General features: G+C 37.6%; 1 pseudogene; it reads left to right on the top strand.

The window, feature by feature from the left end:
• Positions 1-4,693: 4,693 nt before the first annotated feature.
• LOC105816324 lies at positions 4,694-6,286 on the top strand (annotated as a pseudogene).
• The last annotated feature ends 1,449 nt before the right edge of the window (positions 6,287-7,735 follow it).

The raw sequence follows: 7,735 nt of genomic DNA, 5'->3' as shown, positions 1-7,735 counted from the left end.
GGAAGCAGAGACAACATATTTAGGGACATAATCAGGTTAAATACACCCCTGCTACTTTCTATCCTCCGTTCCTCTGGTCAAGTGTCAAATTTTAAGGAGACAGGTTCTGATTTGGCCTGACTTGGCTCGCTTTCTTCCTTTGGCCAGAGTAATGCGAGACAGCATGATTACATGCAGTGGGGTGGGGAGAGTGTAGAGGATAGTTCTTTAGATTAAAATAGATAAACTTTAATCACAGGAAGTGGGAATAGAAGCTGTTTTAGTTTTCTATTGCTACTATAACAGATTACCATAAACCTAGTGGCTCAAAACAACCAGATTTATTATCTTACAGCTCTGTAGGCTTGAAGTCCAACAGGGATCTTACTGGACTAAAATCAAGGCAGTGGCAGGGCTGCATTCCCTTCTGGAGATTCTAGGGCAGAATTCATTCTCTTGCCTTTGCAGCTTCTAGAGGCCATCTGCATTCCTTGGCTCATGGTCTCCTTCCTCTAGCTTCCTCTAGCTTCAAAGCCGGTAAATCTTTCTCATATCACACAGCTCTGACCTTCTTTTCTGCCTCTTCTTCCACTTTTAAGGACACTTTTGATTACACTGGACTCACTGGGATAATCCAGGGTAATATCCCTATTTCAAAGTTAGCTGATTAGCAACCTTAATTCCATCTTCAGCTTTAATTCCGTAGTGAACAGTCACTTTGGTAGTCAGAGAATCTTACACAATAAGAACCAGTGGAATAGATAGTACAGTTTGATCAGTAGGGAAAGGGACAGGTGATCTTTGGACACAGTTCTGGAGTTGCAGCACAGACCAAACAGGAGGGGAGTTTAGAGCATCACGGAAGCTTTAAAGCATTAAAAGCTTTAACACATTAAAGAAAAACTTGTATAGATGTGCTGAGGTTCCCTCTTCCTATATTAGTTTTCCATTTATCATGACAGAAACTGAATAAAACCTATCCACAAAAATATTTAGCCTCTAATGCAATTTTTGTGTCATCATTTATTTTATTCAATGACAGAGAAGAATATAGTGTTCTAGTCTCTAAGGAAATAGCTCATCACCAAAGAAATATTTTTGCAGCATCTATTCAATGTAATTGGGTAATGCAAGAAAATACTTAAAGATCAGATTCTGATATCCATGATGAAGCTAGGAAAACGTATATTTTATACTTGTTTATGGCCACTTTTCAAAATCTGCTGCTGCTTTGTGTTATCACTTTTATTATAAATTTCCTATGGGAAGATTTTATCTATCAAAGGTTGATCTAGAATCCTGTTTCTGAAGATTTCTCAATATAAGACTCATTATATTTAGCAACAAAGGTAAATATTATAGGTTTGTACAATTTTAGAGTTGCTTTCAAAATAACTTAATACAGTCCATTCAAGTGAGTGGATAGAGGTTTTCAGAGATTAAATGACTTCATGAAGGTCATTGAAACTGCCTACGTCAACGTTAATAGGAGAATTAACTTTTTATCTGATACTTTAATGTATGTGATATATTAGTTTTCTATCTAAGGTGTTTTGAGTCCCTTTACACACACACAGACACATATAAACACACAAATACCCACAAATCAGGAAACAAAAGAACTAGAAAAACAAAGATGTGCTTATATAATTGGAAATATCTATTTAAAGTAACACAATTATAATTATTCCTCTGTATATGTGTATGAACATGAGTACATTGAGTTTATGCACACTTACATCTATGAAAGAAGACAGTGCTAATAGGGGATGTCATTAGATTATAACATACAACTATTTTAAAAACTGTGTTAGTATTAAGGACTGATAGACTGGGGAAGTGTACAAATATAGTGTTCTTTACTTTCATCAAAAATTCTGATGATATCTCACAATAGTATCATGGACAACGTTGAAAAGATGCTGGCAGGAAGAATCACACATCCGGGTAACCTAAAGATTGACTGAGCAGCCAAATCCCAAAATTAGTGAACCTTTCTCAATCCTTCAGATTGAGGAAGGTTCACTGTGATGCATTCACTAGTGCCGCACATCCTTGAAAAAATTGTAAAAGGACATATTGCAGAATAGTTTCAACTGAAACATATAGAGAAGATATTTGGGGGCACAGTGGTGTCAATAACTGTGAAGGGTTTGAGATTTTATACCACTTGCAAGCTAACAAGTTAGTCTGTAGAGTTTCATGGATGCAGACAAAAGATAAACTACTTCTGGGGCAGACAAAGGCCTTTATCACAGCAGGCAGCATGAAGCTTCATAGTTGCATTGGTTCCTTTTGCTCCCCAAATCTTACTGGATTGATATGGAGCAGTCCCCACAGATGCTGCTGCATACACAGTGGGTCTGTGTCACAGCTGAGGAACCCCAATCCAAAGAGGGAACTGCTGACAAACCTGCCCAATCTTTATCTCAAGGGAGACATTATAATCTTGGGGAACTAATAAATCTATTTTCTGACTAAGGACTAAAACACTATCTTATCATCCAAGGCTGTTTGCTCATATAAGCATCCTTGACAAAAGAGTCTAAAACTAAAGCTCTCAGTGTCTCTACTCAAAAACCATGCAGAAATGTGAGAGATCCATGAGAAATTGTTTCCTAATAGATGGCTGTGCCATCCACCATTCATGAATGTGCACACATTGCTCCAAATGAACTTTCCCCTAATTGGACAAGTAATAAACTTTGCTGAGCCACAGGATGGGACATGACAGCTGGCACTTGCTCTTAGGCGCAGGCATGTAAAAATGAGAAACCTTAAATTCTACATGTTACCTCATAAGCTCTCACAATATCCCTCACAGAACATCAAGTGTCTGTGCCCCTCACTTCTACAAATTCCTCATCCTACACTGATAAGAAGGAGAAAGGAAAGAAAAGAAGCAACTTTTGTGATATAATCATTTTACGGTATGGTGCTTTTATAGACTTCCTTCCAGGACTTTTTCTGGCTTCAAAGATGAAGCTGAGGTGTGTCACATGGGCTCATGCATCAAACAACTCTCTGGAGGAGGGAGAAAAGTAAACACAATTCTCTGCATGAGGTGTCTGGGGCCACAGGGTCTGAGACCACAATGTCAAATATCCATCATATCAGCCACTGTCACTGGTTTGAAGTTTCGGTTTACCCAGTTAGCATTTTCCTGGTTCATTATCTGTGCAAGGAGACGGAGGCAGCAGCATATTGAGCACAGAGCCTTCCGTGAACTGCTGGGAAATCAGCCCTCACCCCCATCAACAACAGCCAGATCTGCCTTGGTAAGATGTTCAACAAATCCAGACTTGGAAGGAAATTCAGAGTTGGAAATAAGTCTAATTCCTCAAAATAGTAGTTTATAAAGAATCCAACCTATTTTCCAGTCTGCTTCAAGGGTTAGAATTATTAACTGCTTACCCTCTGCCTAAGTGGCAATTAGCACATTTCAAACACTGTCACTTTTCTCTCTAATTAAACAGAATTCACATCTTTTTAAGAAAAGGTGACTTACTGCCCGTGAGCATTTTTGACAATTGATTTTTTTCGTTATCATTATAAAGTATTAATAGACTAGAAATTATTTTATTTTATATGTTTAACAATTTATAATGACCAAGATTTAGCTTAAATTTCCCTGTCTTCTTTCCTTTGCCACTACCTCAGCCATAGGATGCTTAAAATTTTCCTTGTAACATAAAGGATAGATGGGGATATTGCTTTATTGTTAAGTCAGAAATGAAACTCTGAATAAAGAAATATTTCTGCACATACTGATGTCTATCTTTCATTTAGATTAGCTCTTACATTTTAGACACAAGCTAGTTAATTCTTGATTTGACCAGTTTCTCAAAGATTTTACTTTTAAATGACAAGTGTGATGTTTTAAGATTTTTTTCTGACCTGATACATACCTTGACTTCATATTTGTACATGCTGCCTTCAAAAGGACAAGACTCTTTCCAGAAGATGAATGTTCTTCATAATAAACCAATAAATCTTGTTTAAAATCTGTTTTACACAAGAAGATAAAATATATATCACAGTAACCAAAAAGAGACTAGAGCTAAAAATTCATTCAACTTCAAGTTATGAGCATTTTGCATTTATGTGAATTCTTAGAAGCCTGCATCCTATCTCATTTGAAATTATTCATCTTTGAAAATAAGTACTCATCCTTTCCATGCTTCATGCTATCACTGTGTTGGGAAAGATAGAAATGTGGAAAACTGAGTAGAATTATATTCTCAGATTTTTTTGTGAAATAATAAATTTGAAAATAGATTATTGGACTCAACAGATTTCCTATGTGGTTCTTAGCAACTCCTCCTTGACTGTTTATTTTTCCTACCTACTAGCGTAAACGAAGCTATCAAACTGGATTTGGGGCATGAAGCTTGGATTTAGCAATAATCTATTGCCCACTCAAGATCTACATACATCATTCATTTTGGAATGCTGATAAATTTTGGGGTGAAAAAGGCAGGGAAGTCTTTACCCAAGGGCACAGAGCAGCGATTAATGGACTCCTCAAAGTCTGTGTAAGAAATACTGCTTTGTGGCTACTCAAAATTTATTGAAATGTTGACCTACTTTCCAAATGGCACAATAGTGAGATAAATGCAGATTAAACATCAGTTTAAAATGAAATGGCAGACGCCGAGCCAGCTCTGGGCACTCCACATGCCGGCTTTCCGCCTCTTCCTCTGTTAGATCTGCTATGTTGGCCATGAAGACTCTGAACCCCAAGGTCAAGGTGGCCCGAGCCCAGGCGGCATTGGTGGTCAACATCAGCGTGGCTTCGGGGCCACAGGACGTGCTGAGGACCAACTTGGGGCCTAAGGGCACCACGAAGATGCTTGTTTCTGGCGCCGGAGACATCCAGCTTACCAAACATGGCAATGTGCTGCTTCAAGAAATGCAAATTCAACACCCAACAGCCTCCCTAATAGCAAAAGTGGCAACAGCCCAGGATGATATAACTGGTGATGGTACTACTTCCAACGTCCTAATCATTGGAGAGCTGCTGAAACAGGCAGATCTCTACATTTCTGAAGGTCTCCATCCCAGAATAATCACTGAAGGATTTGAAGCTGCAAAGGAAAAGACCCTTCACTTTTTGGAACAAGTCAAAGTAAGCAGAGAGATGGATAGGGGAACACCTATAGATGTGGCCAGAACATCTCTTCGTACTAAAGTTCATGCTGAACTTGCAGATGTCTTAACGGAGGCTGTAGTTGACTCCATTTTGGCCATTAAAAAACAAGATGAACCTATTGACCTCTTCATGGTTGAGATCATGGAGATGAAACATAAATCTGAAACTGACACAAGCTTAATCAGAGGGCTTGTTTTGGATCCTGGAGCCCGGCATTCTGATACGAAGAAAAGAGTAGAAGATGCCTACATCCTCATGTGCAATGTGTCATTAAAATATGAAAAAACAGAAGTGAATTCTGGATATTTTTACAAGAGTGCAGAAGAGAGAGAAAAACTAGTAAAAGCTGAAAGAACATTCATTGAAGATAGAGTTAAAAAAATAATAGAACTGAAAAAGAAAGTTTGTGGTGATTCAGATAAAGGATTTGTTGTTATTAATCAAAAGGGAATTGACCCGTTTTCCTTAGATGCTCTTGCAAAAGAAGGCATAGTAGCTCTGCGCAGAGCTAAAAGGGGAAATATGGAGAGGCTGACTCTTGCTTGTGGTGGAGTAGCTCTAAATTCTTTTGATGACCTAAATCCTGACTGTTTGGGACATGTGGGACTTGTCTATGAGTATACATTGGGAAAAGAGAAGTTCACCCTTATTGAGAAATGTAACAATCCTCATCCTGTCACATTATTGGTCAAAGGACCAAATAAGCACACACACACTCAAATCAAAGATGCAGTAAGAGATGGCTTGAGAGCTGTCAAAAATGCTATTGATGATGGCTTTGTGGTTCCAGGTGCTGGTGCAGTAGAAGCGGCAATGGCAGAAGCCCTGATATATAAGCCCAGTGTAAAGGGTAGGGCCCAACTTGGAGTCCAAACATTTGCTGATGTATTGCTCATTATCCCCAAGGTTCTTGCTCAGAAATCTGGTTTTGACCTTCAGGAAACATTAGTTAAAATTCAGGCTGAACATTTAGAATCAGGTCAACTTGTGGGTGTGGACTTGAACACAGGTGACCCAATGGTGGCAGCAGAAGTAGGCGTATGGGATAACTATTGTGTAAAGAAACAGCTTCTTCACTCCTGCACTGTGATTGCTACCAACATTTTCTTGGTTGGTGAGATTATGCGAGCTGGAATGTCTTCTCTGAAAGACTGAATTGAAGCTTCCCTTGTATTTGAATATTGAAGACTCTCCAAAGTGATCCTGAGGAAGATAGCTGTGGAATTTTTGTCCAAGCATCAAGTGGTTTTCAAAGGAATTTTCTTTGTCCATATGAAAAAAGGAGAGAACACTGGCATCTATTTAAATTCTGAAGTTCTGAAATTATACTTACAGTATTTTTTAAATTGCACTGAAATACACATACATAAGAGGAGGTCCTTTTTACGTAGTGAACAGGATGTTTTCTTTAGCTGCAGTGACAAAATTACCTTAGATAAACATGTTATCTACCTTGTTATTAAATATTCCTTGAAAAACAAATTTTAATGGTTTAATAATTTCTTATGTGGATGTATTTTAAATTATCCAACAGTACACTACTCTTAAGCATTTATGGTGAAAATTTTTATGCTAATATAAATAACAAGTAATTTATGATTTTGAAAGTATCCCTGTCTCCTTAGTATAAATTTCTATGAGTAAAATTATTGGATCAGTTAGACTTACCATGCTTTTAAAATAGCTTTGCTAAAATGTTCCCCTAGAAAAGTAGGAGATAGGAGGAGTAAACTAGAGCCAAGGGAGTTCAGAGTGGCAAAAATAGACAAGGCAGAAGATGGCTGAAGGCACGGTGACTAAGAACTATCTAGGATTACTAGGTGAAAATGTGAGATTTTTAGGCTGACAGTATTTTCAAGCCTCTGAATTTTGCTCATGCAAAATATCCATCTCGAATCCCGTAGTGTCGTGTTTTTTCACTTACCTTACTGTTCTCTCCTACATGTTTCCACGAGATTGTTTTTATATAGTTGGCAGTCCTTGAAGGTGAAGTTGTGTGTTACTCAGCTTTGTATTTTGAGGGTGTTAGCAGCTGCCTACAGCAAGAGTGCAATAAATGTTTCATTGAAACGAACAAAAAAATGAAATGGCAAAGAATGTATTTAAAAATCTGTTGTGTGATGAATAACTTTTTGCTTGTTTATTCTCTTCTGTTTTTTTGTTTTAACATATGATAACTTTAACAGATGAACTAGTCAACTGGGACAGGGATTTATTTACATTTTTCCTAGCTGAAATCATTGCTAATGGCTCACATTAGCTGTATATTCAGTACCAATTGACAAGTTTATAACTCATAATATCTGTCCTGTATTTCTCCTTTTCTGAAGATCCATTCTACATCACATAAGGAGGAGAAAACATGGAGTTCAGAGACTTGTGTATATTTATCCCAAAGAATCTTTGCAGAAAAAAAAAAACAATTATAGGCATTTTGCTATTGTTTGAGGGTGCTGACTTGCCCAAGGTCATATGATCATGACATGTAAAGATCTGGATTCTCTTCTTGGTCTGGCTACCTCTAAAAGCCTTCTTGCTTTCCACTTTTCCCATTTTCTAAACTGTCTTTGCTTCTATTTTTTTTTTTTTTATTGAGATATAATT

The sequence above is a fragment of the Propithecus coquereli genome, unplaced genomic scaffold (genome assembly GCF_000956105.1).
Source record: "Propithecus coquereli isolate 6110/MARCELLA unplaced genomic scaffold, Pcoq_1.0 Scaffold365, whole genome shotgun sequence".
NCBI classification, from domain to species: Eukaryota; Metazoa; Chordata; class Mammalia; order Primates; family Indriidae; genus Propithecus; species Propithecus coquereli.
This window is presented reverse-complemented; position numbering and strand designations above follow the sequence as displayed.